The sequence below is a fragment of the Molothrus aeneus genome, chromosome Z (assembly GCF_037042795.1).
Source record: "Molothrus aeneus isolate 106 chromosome Z, BPBGC_Maene_1.0, whole genome shotgun sequence".
Lineage (NCBI taxonomy): Eukaryota > Metazoa > Chordata > Aves > Passeriformes > Icteridae > Molothrus > Molothrus aeneus.
In genome coordinates, this window is record NC_089680.1 from 59,817,118 (window position 1) to 59,836,387 (window position 19,270).

The window sequence follows — 19,270 nt, forward strand, 5'->3', positions numbered from 1 at the left end:
CAACAGAAGTTATCCTGATGAAAACTGCATCTATGCTGATCAGAAGAGGGAAAAAAAGAAGACAGAAAAAGGACTACAGAAATAAAGGCTGACTTCTTCCCATCTAGTGGTAGCACTTAGATGTCTAATAGAGATGCTTTGACCATAGTTGCTCAGTGAAGAGAGAGAAGACCAAGATATTTCATAACAATATGTGCATCAAATTAAAACTAAGATGGATTAGGCAGAAACTAAAAATATTAAATTTTATGTAGATTTGCAACTAGGTATGCACTATTGTACTTGGCCACCAGATCTGTGTTTTTAGAATATATTATGTATCTGGCACTGACCTGGCTGGGCACTGTGATGCTCAAATCAAGCAGTGTATGCCTATCTGCCATAATACCTCCTTTTGTTCAGGAGACAGATGTGTTCATCAATTCAAAAAGCCTATATACAGTGGAAAGGACCAGAGCCCTCACTGCAGTTCTGCTGGGGAACAGGCAGCCAGCTAGCATTGTGCATGTGTGACAGGCTGGGCTTCTCCCAGGAGCTGCTTTGGGTGGTGGGCTGTGGAGAACCACACATGCCTTTTCTCCACCCCCATCCTCACCTGTAGATACCATTTTCCTCTATGGAATAGGAGGAATAACTTCATCTAAATACACTAGGTGCTTTATGCCAGCCTTTGGCTGAGCCAGCATGGAAGGGCGATTTTGAACCCACACTCCCCCTCTGAGCCAGTTTACCCAGGGCTCCCCTCAAGACTCAACACACACTCTAGATTCCGCAGCCATTAACTGATGTTAGCTTAAAACTCCTTTTAAGTGACAGGTACAAGTGGTGAAGTCTAAACACATGCAAAGACCAACTTACAGGAACCCAGAGAGAAAAGTAGCAAAAAGAAAAACACTGATCAAATAAGTAAACCCTCATTTTCTACTGTCCTACCTCTCTTTAGACCATCAGTCTTTAGAGATGATGCCATGCTATGCTTGCATATCTGCAAACATCAACAATCACAATTTTAAACTTATTCTTTCTAGTATTTATAAAGACCTGCATAAAATGCTCCCACTCAGCTCATTCCCACACAAACATTCAGCTTGCAATACAGTGTGCTCCTTCCACTTTCTCAGATCATGAGGAAATTAAAAGCCCCATTGGACTGAAAAGCAAGAAAAATTAAGAAAAGCTCTGGAATTTTGAAAAACAAGTAATATGAAATAAAACCGTGGAAAATCATGTGCAAGAAATCCATAGACTTAGGAAGAAATCTATTACAGAGTAAGTTTTATTTGGGTAGCAACACTGATGAACAGACATTGGGATTTATGTTTTTCATTATTCTTTGTTTGTATTTGTATTTATTCATTTAAAATGTGCCCTTTATCTATTGATAGAACCTTCAGATCCAGCATACCCAATCTGTAAGATGGAAATGTGAAAGCCGGGAAAATAGTATACTCTGTCTCTCTTTTTGCCCCTGTTAATCCTGCTCAGGATTTCCTCCTACCAAACTTTCATTTTTTCTCTTACTCTTCTCCAAAACAGAATTGTTCCCATGCTCTTCTTCCTCAGCTCACCTAAGAGTTATCCAGGGCCCTTATTAAGACTGAGATCTTCTCTGCAGCAAACTCCTTTTTAACTCTCCTGTATATTGGGTGGGAGGCAAAGATTCAAAATCTGCAAAAATAATATGTGCTAAAATTTGCGGAAGGAATAAAATTAATGCATATGCCATGGCATTACCCGGTACTACTTCCCATCTGGGAGGAAAGAAATAGGCATTTCAGCTTAATAATATGCATGGTTTTCCCATTAGATTCCAGAGTCTCTTAATGTAGATACACATCATTTTTTGGATATCAACAAACCACTTGAAGTATTATTTATACTCAAGGCTAGAATGATTGCCATGAGAATAATTGTGTAAAAGCTCGAATAGGAAAACAAAATTAACATTGCTGAATGGTATTCAGGCCTCAGTGATTTGGCAAACTTAGAAAAGTTCACATGTCAGTTAAATGACAGATATGAGCCATTGCAAAAAAAATATAGTGGTATTTCTTGAAAATATCTGATAGAGTAAAGGTTAATGTTATTAACATTCTGCTTGGTATGTAGTTGGTGTGAATGCAATATGTTCTTTTTGATTTCTGTTTTCAAATATCCATGATTACTCGATTTTTTTATTAGTAATGTTTAAGGAAGCATTGAGTTTGTTTGTTTGTTTGCTTATGTGTTTATTTGTGAAAATAATTAAAGCTGTTAAGATTGAAAGAAAGAGGTACATAATAAATCCCAGCTTACATAACTAAGCCTGCAATACTAATGTCTCCATCATTAGTATATCATTACAGTATTTATTATTCTTGGTTAAATTCAGATTCATTTTATGCTTTTCTCTTTGGGGTTCAAGAGCTGATTTTTTTGCAGTCAGTCTTTCCCCAGCTTCATTGGGCATATGCTGTTTTAGACTTCTCTTTATGCCCTGAATCAGTAGAAAATTTCTGAAACCAGCAAACATGCCAAAGAAGGAGGCAGCACATACTAAGTGTAAGGAATCCATGTGCAAGCAAGATACGTGTGATAGCCCACCTGATGTTGGTCATGTGAGTTAGCCTGTCCTTAATAGGATGCCTGTGTCAATCTTTTAAACAAAGGCACATTGCCTCCATCATCCCTTACTGGTAGTTTAAGTTCTGCATCCTACTTTTCATTCACTTTCCTGTCACTCTTCTCCCCAGTCTGTTTCATGAGTATTGGTTTCCTCTCACATCCCCAGAAGGAAACTGCAAAGGATGCTGTAATTTTTGTACGTACAGATGATTCCTAACCTCCAGCATGTGAGGCTCATTTACTCTCTGGTTAATGTTGAAGGAGCACAAGTAGAAAAATCTGCCTGTTTTCCAGGCAGGTTGGAGCTACGTTCTTCCTACAAGGGGTGAGGTGTGAACATCCCATGTAAAGCCCTCTGAATGGTGAGAATCTGGGAGTGGGCCACCAAGAAGAACATGGCAACCAGAAAAGTTGTGTTTAACTCCCAACCAGTATTTCAGAGCAGTAAGTAGAATAGCCTAGCAAAAATTCATGCTGTGCTGACAAATAGAAGTTACAAACAAATGTCAGATCAGGAGAACAGTGGCCACGCTTGAGATATTAAACAAAAGGCAACAAAGTCATTGCCACTCCATGCACCGCTTCGGACAGTGATCCCAACAGTGTGACCCACGCATGCTGGAGGTTGATCTGCTGTGCTTCTGCACATTAGTGGATGCAGAGCTGCCAGCTGTAGCAACTTTTGAGCAGACTTTTCTGTGTCCATTCTTGTTGCATACCTTTGCCAGACAATGAGCAACATGTATCCTGTTGGTGGCTAGCAGGCATTTTTTACCTTTCCTGTTTACCCACATGACATCAGGTACCATTGCAAACAATTTCTGTGAAAGACAGCACACGTAGCCTAAAAGTAAGTGAATTTTCTATTCAAACCATTCATTCAAATTTAACCCCCCACCTCCTCCATTCTGACCGTTCTCTTAATCCACTTGATTTCAAAACTATGAAGACTTTGATTTCAGTAATTTCTCACCCTTTAAATCTCATTTCTTATCCCCTAACTCAATTAACACAGCTTAGTTAAAATTGTTACAAACATCTTTTTTGGTATTATCCTCTTAATCATAATTTTAAAATGAATGGAATATTTAATAATCTGTACTCATGATGTAATCAGAATTTTTTTAAATTCTATGAAAGCTATTTAATAATATTCTAAACTACTCAGCATTTAATTAAGGTCATTAGAAGGCCAGAAATTAGATAGAAAGAAAGATGACTAAAGAAGAAATCTGAAGTCTGTAACCATTGTTTCTAAAATGAATGACCACATTAAGGCCTTCCAAAACCAAAGTGATAATAGATCTTTTCTCCCAAAGGTCTTGCTTAAGAGATATGCTTTTGTGTTTCAGAAGGGAAACAGAGGGGGTTGAAGTCTTTAAAATTGTTTTACAAATAATGTCAACCCACTGAATATCAGCCTACCCCTTTACTGGAACTAAAATAAGCACACAAACACTAGGCTAACCTCCCTAAGCAACAGAAAAATCCTCTCCTCCCTGCAAAGCTGTGACCTGTGGTGGGGGTATTGCACAGAACCCCATGTGGGAAGATCATGTTTCAGCACACGTACCAGAGGATGTGATGTACCCTGTCCCTTGGACCCAACACTTTATCAAGTACCGCAGCCCATATCACCACACTTGTAAGCTGCCTCTGCTGACTGGGACACTAGCATCCAGAGACCACCACACCCCAGAAAGCCAAACCAGCACTTATGGGCTACATCTCTTATTCAGATGCATGGCACAAATGCTCTTCGTAGTGATTTTCTTGGACATTCACTCACACAGATTTTGAGCAGTCTTTTTTTTTTTTTTAATTTTGTTTTCCCTGTAGTCATTTGGAGGTGAAATGCACCTCTCACTAAACCTGTTCCAGGGGGACTTGTGATCTGATTGTGCATTTGTTCTACAAATGAGTCCTATCCTAGCCTGCCAGTCATTCCCTTTGCATAATTTCCACAAAAGCCTGAGGGACTTTTTCATGAAAGAGGACTTGAGGGTCAAGCACACTTTAGAAGAGGTTCTTCTTTTTTTTCCTTTTTTGTGTTTCAAAGTAAACTTAAACAGCTTTAAAACTGTTCAGTATTCCCAAGCTGAGATCAGAGACAGCACAAAAGGGCAAATTGTGGCCCAGGTTTTCAGTGTCTGAGGCTTGTTTTCAACAAGTAAAGGACCACTCACTGCTCTTAGACCCAACACCACATTTCCACTGATATCAGTATGCCTGGACTGAGGGTGTAAGACTCTCCTAAAAGAGTTTCAACAAAGTCAAATATTCAAAAGCTGTGTCATCACACCAGATTGAGCTCTGAGAATAGCAGGAAGGAATTAAATTGCACACTGTAAAAATGTTAGCAACCACATTTCATTTTTGAAAAGCCAGTTTATTTGTCCTGAAATAGGAGCTGATTATATCTGTTATTACTGTTACAAGAGCTTGATATATCACAAAGTGGAAGAGTTACAACATGTACCAGCTCTCAACCAGGAAAAATGAACCTGATTCATAATTCACTTTGAGAATGTCTAGTTAGTCAATCAAGTGCTTTGTAATCATAAAGGCTGCCAGGAATTGAATGAATAATGGACTCTACTAAAATCCTCAGATTTTCTAGTATTCTTATCTCATTATGTGACTTCTATTGCTATTTCTGATACTTATCTCTCTTTCAGCAGAATAAATTAAACTATTCATATATACTGAAAAGAATATATTTGACTATTTAATAAACAAATTGAGTGACCACTCGATGTAACAACTGAATGTGAGGTTTTTCTCCACAGAAGCTAAATCTTTAGGAAGTGGAGCTTGAACAGAAAAAAAAGCTTTTCCCTTCCCCATCTCCCCCATAATTTTTCCTCTTGAAAGGATTTTTGGAGTAATCAATCCTTTCATATATCATATTGTTATAGTACAATTTCTCAAGTTGTTTTATAACCATAGAAATTGCATAATGCATATAGCATGGCATTTGTTAAAGAGCAACTGCTTTGCTCTCTTTCTGTAGCTGAGAAGCATCTTTACATTGTATGCTTATTTAATAAGGAATTACATCCAAACCTGTATTTTTACCATAGTCTGGCAGAATCAGATAGTTGTAGACAGAGATGGAAACAAGACACAACCACCTTAAATATGAAACTGTGCTGAAGATGCAGTTTAATATGTGTTAATCATATTCAGAAGTGCAGATTTTTAATGTTTAGTTTCTCTTCTAGGCTTTTGCTGCAAAACAAAACTTCTGAGCCATGCAACTAGCATTTCTTCGGAAGTCCCTTAATTGCAGTTTCTCTTACATTGAAATTTTAATTTATTGTTTGCTATACTATTCATTGTTATCTCATGCATTTCTAAACATATGTTTCCAATGTCCTGACAACTTAATCAGTCAATTTTTGAGTGATTGGTGCACCTATGCTCTAAGATTCTTTATTCTTGGCCTCTTCCCCTACCTATAAAGCAAGTCCATTGACAGACAATTGCCTCTTGTCAATTTGTACTGATGTAATTTTTTTTTCATGGTGAGGGTCTGTGTGACAAAGAATGAATTGTGAAGTGATAAAATTTAATTTATTATATATTTTGATGTTATTTTAGCCAGAAGGATTTTAAGGAATTTACTTTATTGATCATCCAGATGAGAGGCTTACACCTCCCTATAAACTAAAAGGTCATTTCTTATTTAAAATAAAAAACAAAAAAAACAGAGAACTTCATCTGGCAGTGAAATACAACCTATCCCACCCCAAAAACTGGTAATGGGAAAAAACAGTTATTTCTGGAAGTTTTGGATCAAGCTTAGAAATAAACTTGAATTTAGAAAAGCAGGATGTAATTAGCTAAACTGAATTATAGACAGGGTGGTGTCCCTACTGTTGTAGGCATTCCTATGCTATTTTATAATGATTGCAAGGGATCACTGTATGCATTTTAAACCTTCTCTGAAGCTATTGTCATTTCTAAGGGGCAGCATCAAATCAAATGTAAATTATAACTGAAGTTTAACCATGAGCAAAACTCATGTTTTAGGATATTTTTTTATTTCCGGTGAAAACATAACATTCTGGTCTGTGGAAATGCTCACACAGGGCACACAGACCAGACAGGGTGCCATTGTGATGGTGGATGAAGAAAAAAATTTGAAAATCAAACTGGCAACTTTAAAAAGACAACTTTGACTCAGTTTTAAAAGCTGAGAAAAACTACAAAAAGCACCATAAAATCTTGGGTAATTTTGTCTTTACTATTCAAATGTTAGGGGAGAACCTGAAAACATTTCTCAGAAGATAAAAAACAGTTTTGATAGAGAAATATCATAGTTAATTTTAATGTCTTTTCTGACTGCTGAAATAATTTCAAAAATTATTTTAAATCCGCAGATGATGGAGTTCACAAGGTCAAGATGGGTTGTTAGTGCAGTGTGCAGTGTGGACTAAACATACGCGTTTTTCCAACTAATGTAACTGTCAGTGTTTCTAGCTGAAGGAGTCCCACAGCAGTTAGTCAAGAATGTCCATGTTGAGCTCTTCAAAAACAAGGTCTTACAGGGATCGTTTTCTAGTCACAAGCTCATGAGCGTGAGCTTGTAACTAGAAAATGTAATGGTTGTCATGTTAAAAATCAGTGGATTTTGGAATGAGAAAACCGTACTTCCCTTCTAGAGCCATGATCTCTACCAATACACAATTACGATTTACTAGTGATGGTGGTCTTGATACATTGGAATACAGTAAAGCTGAAAAGCTGATTAGAATCAAAACTGCGATTTTTAAACTTCCTTTAATATGGTGTAAACTGAAAGAAGTTCTGGTGCAGATAATTTTAATAGCTACATAAAGTACTGGAACTATCTAGCATCCCACCATTTTCAATATGTTGCCTGTGATCTTAGTAATGAGATGCTAGAGTGGTAAGCCACATACATTTTACTCACTTGGAAAAAATGAATTATCAATACAGCAGTGGCTGTAAGATATGAAGCAAGAAAGTCCTACTCATTCATTTGGAGTTTCAATTCACACTTTCCGTGGAAAAGCAGAAACTTGTTACTCATTGAATGCTGAGTTCTAACCAAACAGATTGAATTATGGTATTCTTTCCATGGTTCTGCAAACAGCAAAACTTTGATCTGCTATATAGCAACACCTAATGCAGGGAGGTGAGTTTTACTGCTGCTGTTTTAAAGCTTCATAATAGCAGAGGTAAATGTGTAGGCAAGAGATCTACTCCCAAATACTGCTGAGAAGGGCATGAGTGTTAACCCCTTGTACAAATTTCTAGATGAATTTAAAACAAATAAATTTAATAGAGGAAAAAATCAATCTACTTGCTGGGAGAGCATGTTTCCAGAGAAATTAGTCCAGTTCTTGGGTATCTTGCTCTAACATGGTATTTTTTTCTAACTCTTCACCTGTCTATTTGAACTAAATGACTTATAGGTGAGCTGAGAGCAGCAGGACTGATGCCCTTTAGCGCCTAACTTCCAGCTTTCATGTATCCAGCAGTTCTCTACCTACCTATGCATACAGCTACAGTTGCACGGCCTCCAATAATGCAGGGAGGGGAAAGTTACTCCCTGCTGCTTCAGGGAAAAAAAATAAATTAAAAAATTACTCCCTGCTACAAGGGAAAAAACTCAGAGCTTTGTCTAATTGTTTACCTTTTCAGTCAGGATCTTTTCTTTTATATTTTTCAGAAGTTGGGCCAGGGTCTAGTAGTTGCTCTGTACAAAATATATGGACCTGTCTTAGCAAGGCACAAGTCCCCATTGTGTCCATCAGAAGGGACTTCTTTGTTTCTCTTCCTTGCAGATTTATTTTTCTTTATATCTGATGATTCAGGCGGACCAAAGCAAATATTTGCATCTTGCAGAACTGCAGAGTTTCAGCACTGCTAAGAACAAGTCCCATACTCTTACAACTTGTGAACCATCGCACTTAATGTAGTCAAAAACTACCTTGACTGGAAGATTCAATTCTAAAACAGCTGGTCTCACCTTTGTCATGAGTCCCTTATAAATATGAATTTTAAGTGACAGATGAGACTTCAGGACTGCTCTAACAAAGTGTTTGGATGGGCCCTTAAAATGTCTGTTTTCAGAAATGCACTGAAATTGCAGTTGCTTCTGCAGAATTCAATGTTATAAGAGTTAGACTAACACAAAAATTGTATGTGATGAAAGTCAAATCCAGAGTTTGTATTTAACCCAGCAAACCCTAGGAAACAATCATCTTGTACTTTGTTAGCATAAAGAAGTAATACTTTAATGAAAAGAAAGTTTGACAAACGTTATTCATCACTACTTCTTCTTTTTGTTAGCTTATGGGGTGAGGGAGAAATGTCTTCGCGATCAGCCTCTTCCAAATTAGCTAAATGGGAATAGATACACTAAAGTACAGCCAGTCAGAACCCCATAAGGCCACAAAACCCCATGTGTCCAAGCAAAACTCTACTTATGTGCAAATCCAGCATTGGCAGAGGTCTGTTTTGTCCGAAGATGAGCCAGTCCCAGGGCCACAGCTGACAACTGTGTGTGGTCTGTATGCACCAGAACTGCAAGAATGCAGATTCCAGCACATCTACACTGGATGCCAGAAATGGGAACTGAGTTTTTAAAAGTGCATCTTAGCAGAAGGAGTGGATGCATCTTAGAGTGGCTTTTCCCCACTCTAGTCTGTTTTTCTCCCTGGTGGGGAGTGCTTCTTCACACAAACTTCTCCCGATCAATAGCATGACAGCCCTAATGTATAGTTAGTGTGTGTGAGGGTCATACAGCTGTCCCTTCAGTAGGCATTAATCCTACTTTCATAACTATGCAAGAGGTTAATGTTCGCTAAACTAACAGACTCTGTTTCTTTACAGATCTGAAGGGATAAAAGGATGTGAGCTTGACTTAAGCATTTTAAATTTGGTCTGTGATGGATTCTGCCTGTTTTATTACAAACTGGAGAGATAGGGGTGGAAATCTGTCTCTGCTCCTAACTCAGACTTTCCAGGCCAAGAATATTGTTATCGTTATTAATCAAGAGCATAACTTTCCTTATTGTCTAGCAAAGGAGCAGAAGGATTCCCCTGTGTAAGCTGAAAAGAATTGGCAAGGAGAAAGGGGCAGAGGGAATGAGAGTGTTTGCTTCCAAGCAAGACAAACTCTGCCCTGAGAGCCAAGCCTCCCTGGGGCTTGGCTGTCCAAGAAGGAAGAATGTGAACTGTTGCATTTTGTGCCTTTATTTTCAAAGTTACTTGACAGTGAAAAACTATCAGGAGTGGGAATGCCAGGCAGTGGGAATGCCTGTGTTAAGCCAGAAAAGCGGGGGTCCCTGTAACACCACAGAAGCGTTTGAAGGAAAGTTTGCAGGATTCCTCAGGATAACAGCATTTCCCAGGCTGCCATGCCAGGAGGCAGCCACCCTTTTCCTTCTGCAGGCTAACCCACACTGCAGGGTTTCCCCAGACAAAATAGGGATTTCAAGGGATTCCCAGAAGTGGAAACAAAAATTAACTCCTCATGACTACTTTTAAAGTTCCTTTGAAACCTGCCAGGTAGAGAAAGGAAAGTTAGACTTGACAGACCACAGAGGGATCTCATGCAAGAAAACACAAGAGCATTCCTCAGGCAGGGCAAGGCATATTTTCTTGTGGGATAACAAGGAAATCATGCTGTCACCCTAGTACTGGTATTTGGATTTCACCTGAAATTACAGAAAATTAAAAAAGAAAGTGGTAGGCTAACATCCTCTGAGAGAGGAGGGGAAAAAATAGTAAGGCTGTAACTTCAAAATTTCCTAGATTTGCTATGGAGTGGATCTGTACTCTCCAGTACAATACATTTACTGTCCCTTTGAAAATAGTTATTGAACTACACTCATCACAAGTCAGATACAGAGATAAAATAAACATTTCTCTGCTCTCCATGATATCTAAAAGTGCTGGTTTTGCACAACACAGCTTTCCACAAGCCCAAGGAGTAAAAACAGTAATCTATGATAACATTATGCACTAGAAGCACCTAAAGTTGAACTTTTGGAGACTAAATCAATACAGTATTTAGTGCTGCATTGTGGAAACAAACAGAAGAGCACAGCTGACCTGTCTCTGCTGCAGATAAAGCAGGTCTGAAAAGAGCAGTGCTGTGGTCAGAGTAGCAGCAGCAGATCTCATTCTCTTCCCCTCACGGTTCCGCAATCTGCACCAAAAGAAGTGCCCAGCTCCCTTTTTTCACCACAGGTTGACACTTCAAGGTCTGATTTTTTTTATCAGATTCTCCTGAAAACATGCAGATGAATTGATCTGGGAGATTCCAGTCCCATCCACCCCCACACGCATCAGACCAGCAACTCCGGGACTTGACATAAACTACAGCTTATTTCAATATCCCAGATAGGTAGATGGATAGAAAATTGATTAGATGTAGGTGTTCTGGTGATTTTAAGAAAGAATGAACCTTGAAGTTTATGCAACCCTCCTGTAATTCCTACCCCTGCTGTTTAGCATGAACAGAACATTTCTCTGTGACCATCAAATGCCCACTGCTCACATCCAACTGCTTGTTGAAATTGCTCTTGAGACTAAGCAACTCCCACCAAGACATGGTAACCTTTTTTTTAAAGGGGAAGTGGTGAAAAGAGAGAAGATGGACTCATTTAAGGAATTAGTGGGTCTACACCATAAGGAAAAAACTTCTTTACAGCTTCCCTGGGACTTCAGGATTTTGTGTTTCTATTTTTACAAGAATGGGCTGATTTGTTTTAGGCTGTTACTGTCTATTACTGCTGAAGTCCTGGAGAAAGGTGGGAAGCAGAGAATTCTGGCAATCTGCCTAAAGAGAAATCAATGAAACAAATTAATCCTTCACAGGCTGCAATGACACAGTAATCCATCACTCAGAGGTGCTTTTATACACGAAATCAGAGAGCAGAGGAAAGAGCCCTGGGGGACATCACAGACAACAACTTACAACAATACTGGGAAAATACTAAGGAATCGGTTTATTTAAAGAGGATAGATTTCAGCTGATTGTCTGTTTAGTTTTATATTTTTCTTCATGCTGCGGCAAAGCTCTGGGCGGACAGCCCTACCTGCTGAGAACTAGCTACCCTGATCGCCTCCGTGGACTTCCAGGAGCAGGTGTGGAAATGATTGTTTTTACCTATGATGGGCAAGTGGCTGAGAAACTGACTTTTGGAGGGGAGGGTCTCTGAAGGTCCTCCAGGCTTTGCAGGATCGGACCCCGCAGGCAACAAGTGCACTGATTCTTACCCACTTCTTCAGCTCCATGGCATGCATGTGGAGCAGGGTAGGGGGGCAAGGAGTAGCCCACTGTCCGCGTCGTCAGTTGTCACCGGCTGTGAGGGCGGAGAGGCTGGGCAGAATTAGACCTGCTCTCCCCCTCTATCCTCACACCCCTCTGCGAGTCCCTTTTAGGGAAACGGACGTGGAGCAAAAGATACGGATTTGTCGATACCATCGACAGGTGCTTAAAAATCACTTAGTGGTATCCAAAATTACACCTTCCCCCCACCCCTTCGAGGGAGGGGGGGTTGCTGGGAGCGACACCTGCTGCCGGTCACGAGCGCCGCCTCAATAAAACAACAAAAACAAAACCAAAAACAAAACCAAAACCAAAAACAAAAACAAAAACAAAAAAACCAAACAAACAAAAACAAAAAACCAAAACAAAACAAAAACAAAACCACACATGGCGTGGCGGCAGTGCCTGCGCGGTCCGGCTCCCGCACCCTCGCTGACTGTTTTTCTCTCTCCCCTTATGGATGTGGCTCCTGTTTCGAAAGTGGGACAGAACCGGGAGCTTCATCCATCCCTCAGGGCGACCCCCCGAAGGCTGTGGGAGACTGGCAAGAGTTCGGCAACACGCTGGAAAATCAGCTGAAAACTCGTGAAATGGCTAAACTACCGAAACTCGGCCACCGGGGTGCTCTCAGGAGGAGCGCTTCTTTATTTTAATTTTTCACTCCTCCCATTATAAGGGCAAAAAGGTGATTTTGATAGCCCGCTTCCATATCGGCTTTGCTACCCTGCACACTTAGGAATCATGTTTTATTCCGAATTTCCCCTACTTTGAAAAGGCTGATAACGTAAGAATCCAGTGATGCTGCCGATGTCGGGAGAAATATGCAAATTGGGGAACCTAAATGCTTTGAACAGACATGCGTCTAAACATGGAGATCGCCGTTGACGGAGTCAGTCTGTTCCTAAGAAAGTGAAGAAGCACCGAATTAAATTGCCAGGAAAGGGAAACAAAAGTTTCTACAGTGTAACTACATTACTTCACCTATACTATTACCTTTCAGATGATGTCTTGAAAGAAGGCAGACTCAGTACAACCTTCATATTCAAAAATTGGCTGCGTTTAGGCCAGTGAATCTGGACTGATTTAAAAGGCTTTTTCATCCTCCAAATCAAATGAAGTCATTAGATGTTTTCTTTTAAAAATCTCACTATTCCCTTCATTAGATACTCACACACTTAGCGAACTTCTTAGAATCTGGACCATCACTTTTGTGGGGATTTTTCAGGTTTGTTTGCTTGTCTGTTTGTTTTGGGGGAGGGGAGTGGGGCGGTGGTTCAGACTGAAGAGGATTACCCTCTTGTACTCTTATTTTCTGGGCGTATGTCATTCATTTTGCTCATTGGAATGTCTCCTATGGAGATTTCTAGAGGTTATCAGTATTCCTGAAGGGTCTATGTGAAGCTGGAGCCTCGCGAACTTAGTCTCTCGGGAAGAAGCCTGTCAGTGATCTCCGCTGAGATGGCAAGCATTCCCAGCCAGCCCAGGGGGATTTCGGAGTGCTGATCGCCTTCAAAGGGTCACTGGGGCCCTCTTGCCCTTCTGGAGACACCGCCAAAGGGAAACTTAAGTTTGGAGGAGAGGGAAAGGAAAAAAAGTAAAGGCATTTCTACTTGGTAGCTCGGGAAGTTGGCAAACAAAAGAAAACCCGCAGCTCCAGCAACTCGGGCTCTCCAGCTCGTAGTGAGAGGCATACTGGGGGCGTTTCTTGGATTAAGCGTTTATTATAGGTGTGCTTCCTGCCTGCTCGGCAGACCTGCCCCTGCTAGCACTGGAGCCTCGGAGTTTCGCAACCCGCAGCAAAGCTCAAGCGTGAGGAAAAGGAGGCGAGCGGCGTCCCTCAGTTTGCGATGGGACGGGAGGCTATCAGCCCGCGGGATGGGTGGTGCGTGGTGCCTGAGATGTTCTGCAGCTTATTGACGGAGAAGCGCGGAAACACGCTGGGTGAGCCAGCCCTTTCCTGGGCTGGCAGGAGAAACCAGGGGCGTTCTGCTTAATTATGTATAGCCTAATAGCAGGTGGGGTTTTCCACGTGTTTTGCTGCTAAACCTGCGACCTCTTCAGATTCCCCCCGGCAACGCTTTGTGCCATTTAAGCCCGTTCATCCTGCTCAGACAGATTCAGCAGGGTGCTTCATGTGTCTCCCTCCCTGTATTGGCTCCAAATAAACGGATCATGAATGTAAAACTATCCCCCCAAGACATATGACTAAGAATTGTCAAGGAGACTTTGGTCCACTATCTGTGTCTATTATGCCAGTCACTCATCATGATCCCTTGTGGTGTGTCATACGTCATGATGACACTGATTCATGACACAGTTTAATGCTATTCAGGGATGCTCCGGCATAGCACAGCATCCCGCCTCCACCCCGCACTTTTGTAGCTCGTTACAAATGCATCCTTTACATCGTCTCCAAAGGATCATTGCACCCCCTAAATTAAAAGCAACCGTCCCAGATGCTTTCTGGTTAAATGTGCACAGCTCGGTTTCTAGGTATTTTCCTGTTTAGGAGTTGTTTTGTCTGTCGTCTCTGCCAAGTTTTTGCCTCGGAACCTTCGGCGCGGTGACTGTCTTCCCCGTCCCTCCACTCCCAGCCTGGGGCTAAAGGGCAATCCCAGTTTATCTCGGAGGTCTTTGCCTCCTGCCTTGCGTTGGGCGCCCGGCACTCCTCACATTAAACCGACAAAGATGCCTGTCCACGCATGAGCTTTCTATTCCCCTTGTGGGAGAAAGTAAGAATCCCCATGCTGAGCCCTGGTGGGAGAGGCCAGCGGGCGGCCGAAGGGCGGCGAGGAGCGGGGGTGGGCGAGGACGCAAATTCGCCTCTCTCCACCTCCGTGCACGCTCAGCACGGGGGCAACCCCGGGCTCTGAGGGTGTGCGTAGCAGCATATGGAGGTCGGTGCAACCTCTGGGCTCTGGCCGCGGGGCTGCAGAAGGGATGAAAACAATAGCGGCTGCAACACCTGCGACCCACAGTGGTACTGGAATATGTACAGTAATATGGAGTAGTTGCTCTTACCGCTTCCAGAGGGAGCTCAAAGCTGGAAAGTCAAGGTTAGAGTCCTCCAAACTGTAAACATTTTCCACAGAGCACGCCCACAGTGCAGGCAGATGGACAGGGAGACAAAAGAGAGAAAAAGAGAGAGAATTCTTCGTTTGTCTCAGAAGGGACTTTAAGATTCATTTAACATCATGTGATTAGGGATAAAGATTCATTCTGTCAATGTGTAATCATCTGTTCAGCTACAGCACAGGGCTGAAAAACTTCTACCTGTGCACGGTGGGAAGAAACACGAGGGTGATACATGGTCAGCGGGGATCCAAGGTGCAATAATTAATTCACTGCAAACCACAGGGCTCTTTAGCAAGTACGTAAAGTCTGTCTGGAAGCAGTGATCTACTTGTGCACGTCCACACAAGGATCTCACGCGTGTTGCAATGGAAGTTGTTTGGCTGCATGTGAGCACATGTGACACCTGTCTCCAGGATTTCGGGGCTTGGGCTCGTGTGATACACCCCTGCGTGATATGTCCAGCCTGTAGCATGGGATGTTCACCTCGCTGTGCATGTTTTCCCTCCATGCGATTCCACGCGTGTTTGTGTCATGTATTATTAAACACAGACAATCCCGCTCCGCGGTTCGCAGTTCAGCAGCGGCTGACACTGGAAATTTAATGCTGACACACAGCCTATGAAGGGCGACAAGCATGCAAGAATGGCTGGGATTTGGGTCTGGGCAGAGAGATTATTCTATAGGGCGCTGAGCTAGACCAGTGCTCAAGAGGTCAAAACCTACCTTCACCCTCATCCTCACCCTCACACTCCTCAACCTCATCCTCCAGCCTGCTTCGTATCCCCCCACCGTGCTGCCCCCTCACCTACCCAGCCTGAATCTCAGCTCACACGTACAGACACTCGCACAAGCGGTACCTGCCTCCTGTTCCACCCAGGAGGAACTTTCCTGCTCACCATCTCTCCTCCCACATTCCTCCCCCGGGAAGGAACCGCTCCCTGCCCCTTCGGTCCCCAAGACTCTGTATAGTGTCACAATCTGCATATAAACCACCGGGAATAAGCGACAGGTTCGTTTGCTTCCGGGAAAACAAGCAAGTAAAAACATAGAGATGAACCAGAGCCTTATTGCTCTGTTAGCAGAGAGACAGCCTGTACTTGTAAAAGGCGGAGGGAAAGAAGACGCTGTGTTACAGAGTCACCACCACCGCCCCGACAAGTCATTGCGCCTCTAACCCCCTGCCGCCCCCGCAATTAGCCGCACCTCACGAGGGTGCTGCTCACGCTCAAATTGCGCTGAAAACTAAGGGATCCTATTGAATCTCAGCGGGTGCCGGGGATGGGAAATTCCACTCACACGGCCCCGAGAGTGCCGCAGGTCCGGGGCCAGCCGCAGCAGTGGAGACGAGCGGGGGTGGGAGGGCGGAATGCTCGGAGCAGCGCGGAGGGAGTGCGCATCCGCGGAGCGGCCAGGGGCGGGTGGCGACTGAAAGCCGCTTCGACCCGGGTATGACCCTCGGTGCGCGACGCCCAGGAGACTGCTACTTGGGCTGCCAAAGCTTTTTCCTTTCTCTATTTTTTTCCCCCTGAATTCCTCACCCCTCACTGGTGTCTTGACCCACAGCACAGTCCAGCAAACAATTCTGTTTATGTCCTTTACAATAGCAATTTTATGCGGTACAATGCGACACATACAACAATGAATATGCATAGAGAACTGCGAGGGGACATGAATGCGTAGGGCGAAATGCCACTTTCCCTACCTGTCCCTTTTTTAGCTAGTTTGAACAAAAGGCATCGCAGATGCGTTTTGTGGCACTGAATTAATTCCAGATATTTGGTACACAAACTTAGCGAGCCCAAAGGAGATTAATTTTCCAGAGTAATCCAATTAAAAGATTTTTAAACTAATCTTTTTGGGGGGAAAAATAGTGCAAAGCTGAAGAGGAAAATCGGTTTTATGACAGTGATTTATTGCACCAGTTTGGTCTATAGAAGGATGATTTCCCTTGTTTTCCCTCCCACTGTGAAGTCGCAAATATACGCTGAAAAATACACGTGTATATATGGCTGAATTTATTTTATTTTATTTCATTTCATTTCATTTCATTTTACTTTATTTCATTTTATTTTATTTTATTTTATTTTATTTTATTTTATTTTATTTTATTTTATTTTATTTTATTTTATTTTATTTTATGGAAAGAGTACCATCCAGACGAGACTCTTGCCCTTAAACTCCAAGGAAGGGAGTTTGGTCGTTCACAAGTACCTTAGACTTTTTAAAGGGCTAATAGATTTATGGTCTCTTTTCCGACGCCCATCCAGAGTAATTAGCACATATGTTCTAAATAGATGATAGTTTTGTGAGCAATAAAGCAATTATCTATCGCTAGAGCTGACAGTTCCTTCAAATAAGCTCCAGCCAGCAGCTAATTGGAGAAGTCATTTCAGCTTCATTGTCTGCAATTAGTCCTGTTACACCCAAACTACCTGGTTTGAGGTTTATTTATTCATATCTATTTGCATTTACAAATGTTTGCTAAGTCACACTTAACTTTTCCAGGAAAAGAGCCTCTCTGGGGCTTCTTGGGGGTTGGGGGGCGGAGGCGGTAGGGAGGGAGGTTGAGGGGGTTTTGTTGAGATTTTTTCTCCTTTTGCATCCAGGAGAGCCACTCTCTCAGCGGTGCTGGCGGGCTCAGTCGTGCACAAACACGTGTCCACTCTGCTGAGCCGGGGAGATAAAACTGTATTTTCCTGACCGGTGCAACCAAGAGAGCAGCGAGGGCAGTGGGGAGGAAGGAGATGGGTAATTCTGCTAAGGGGAAAAAAACCAAACAACCAACCAAACAAACAAAAACAAAACAAAACAAAAAAACTACTTTCCACCTGCCTGAGCTCTGCATTTAGGGACAGCCTGGATGACCACGCAGTACTCCACCTAACAGGTCCTTCGGTGCTGGAAGAGCCCCTCTCTGTGTGTGAGAGTGTGAGTGTGAGTGTGAGTGTGTGTGAGTGTGTCCCCAGCCGTGCCTGGGGACACGACGTCTCTTTGCCCTTTCCCATGGCATTTGAGGATAGGAAAAGATCTGTGGGTCGAGGGAGCCTTTTTCTGTCCACCTCCCACAACTGCCGCCTCCTCGGGGGTGAAAAAATTAAACAAGGCGATGGGGGCTGAGGACTTGTGCACAGTGAGTGGAAAAAATGTGTTAAACATCAGTTTGACGCCCCATCGGAGCTTCAAAATATACATCGCCTGGATTTCTTCTACTTAATTTAATCCTTATTCGACTGTGTTTCTTCTTGCCACCTTTTACTAGAAGTCCCAGCAAAACGTACCTCGGGAGAGAAGGAGGAGGGGTGACACACGATGGCGGGGGGAGGACTTCATTTGAACCTCTAGACTTAAGCAGGTATTTAGCAGGGAGGCACTCCAAGGAGTTTGAAGTAAGTCTCTTAAGTCATGACTTCTGCCCAGGACTTGAGCTGTTCCTGGAGTGGAAAAGATTTGTGTGTCGGGATGGGAACTTGTAGCCTTAGCAACAAAGTAGTCACATGAAGGAATTTTCAGCAAAAGTATCCCAGACTGAGAAAGAAACGCCAATTTCTGAGCAGCTAGGAAGGAAGACATAGTGTCCTGGATTGAGCCTCTGGAACAAAACTTTTTCTATTTGACAGAGGTCCCCAAGTTTGCCCACCTCTTTTTTTTATTTTTCCCCTTAACGCATACCAAAAACCCAACACCCTCCCGCCCCCCCCCCCAAAAAAAACCAAACAAACAAACAAAAAAAAAAACACCCCAACCAAAAAAAACCCCAAAAAAAACCCAGAAACACCAGACTTGGCAAGATGATCCCCAGGAACCTGCGGACACCTCCTTCGGTGCCTGGCTGATGTGTGGAGTTGGTTGCCCGCCACAAGGCGACTGTTCCTTGGGGTTACCCACTCCCGGCGGCCGGGACTCTCTCTCAGTCCAGGTATCCGCAATAAGTGCAAATTACGAAAATCCAGGAGTCTGAGGGTGAGAGAGAAAATAGTGTCGGGTCGATTCCGTGTTACAACTCCGAGCATCACCCCTCAAAAAAGGTCCTCACAGCCCGGGCACTGGGAAGGAGTCTCTGAGATGCTGGTTGCTCCAGCATGCCCATCCCCAGACCACCCGGCCCCAGGCAGGGAATACCCTGGCGCGGGGGCGAAGGGAGGAGGGACAGGGCATGCCTGTGTCTCCGCGGAGTCGCAGGGTGCGCGCATAGCAGGCTTCGGCTGCAGGGGGCTGCTCAAGCCGCTCCTTGTCTAGCGCACTCAAGGGCACGCACCCCTTCGGCCAGGCAGCCCAGTG

At 43.0% G+C, this 19,270-nt stretch overlaps 1 long non-coding RNA gene across 4 annotated transcripts in view; it reads right to left on the bottom strand.

The window, feature by feature from the left end:
* The window catches only part of LOC136568881 (uncharacterized), a 59,615-nt gene that overhangs the window by 32,222 nt on the left and 8,123 nt on the right, over positions 1-19,270 (bottom strand). For all 4 annotated transcript variants that reach the window (XR_010785289.1, XR_010785286.1, XR_010785288.1 and 1 more), the window contains exons 5-7: positions 18,796-18,946; positions 18,271-18,423; positions 14,939-14,989 (exon numbers count right to left, since the gene is read on the bottom strand). This is a non-coding gene — a long non-coding RNA (uncharacterized lncRNA). The remainder of the gene's footprint in view (positions 1-14,938; positions 14,990-18,270; positions 18,424-18,795; positions 18,947-19,270) is intronic.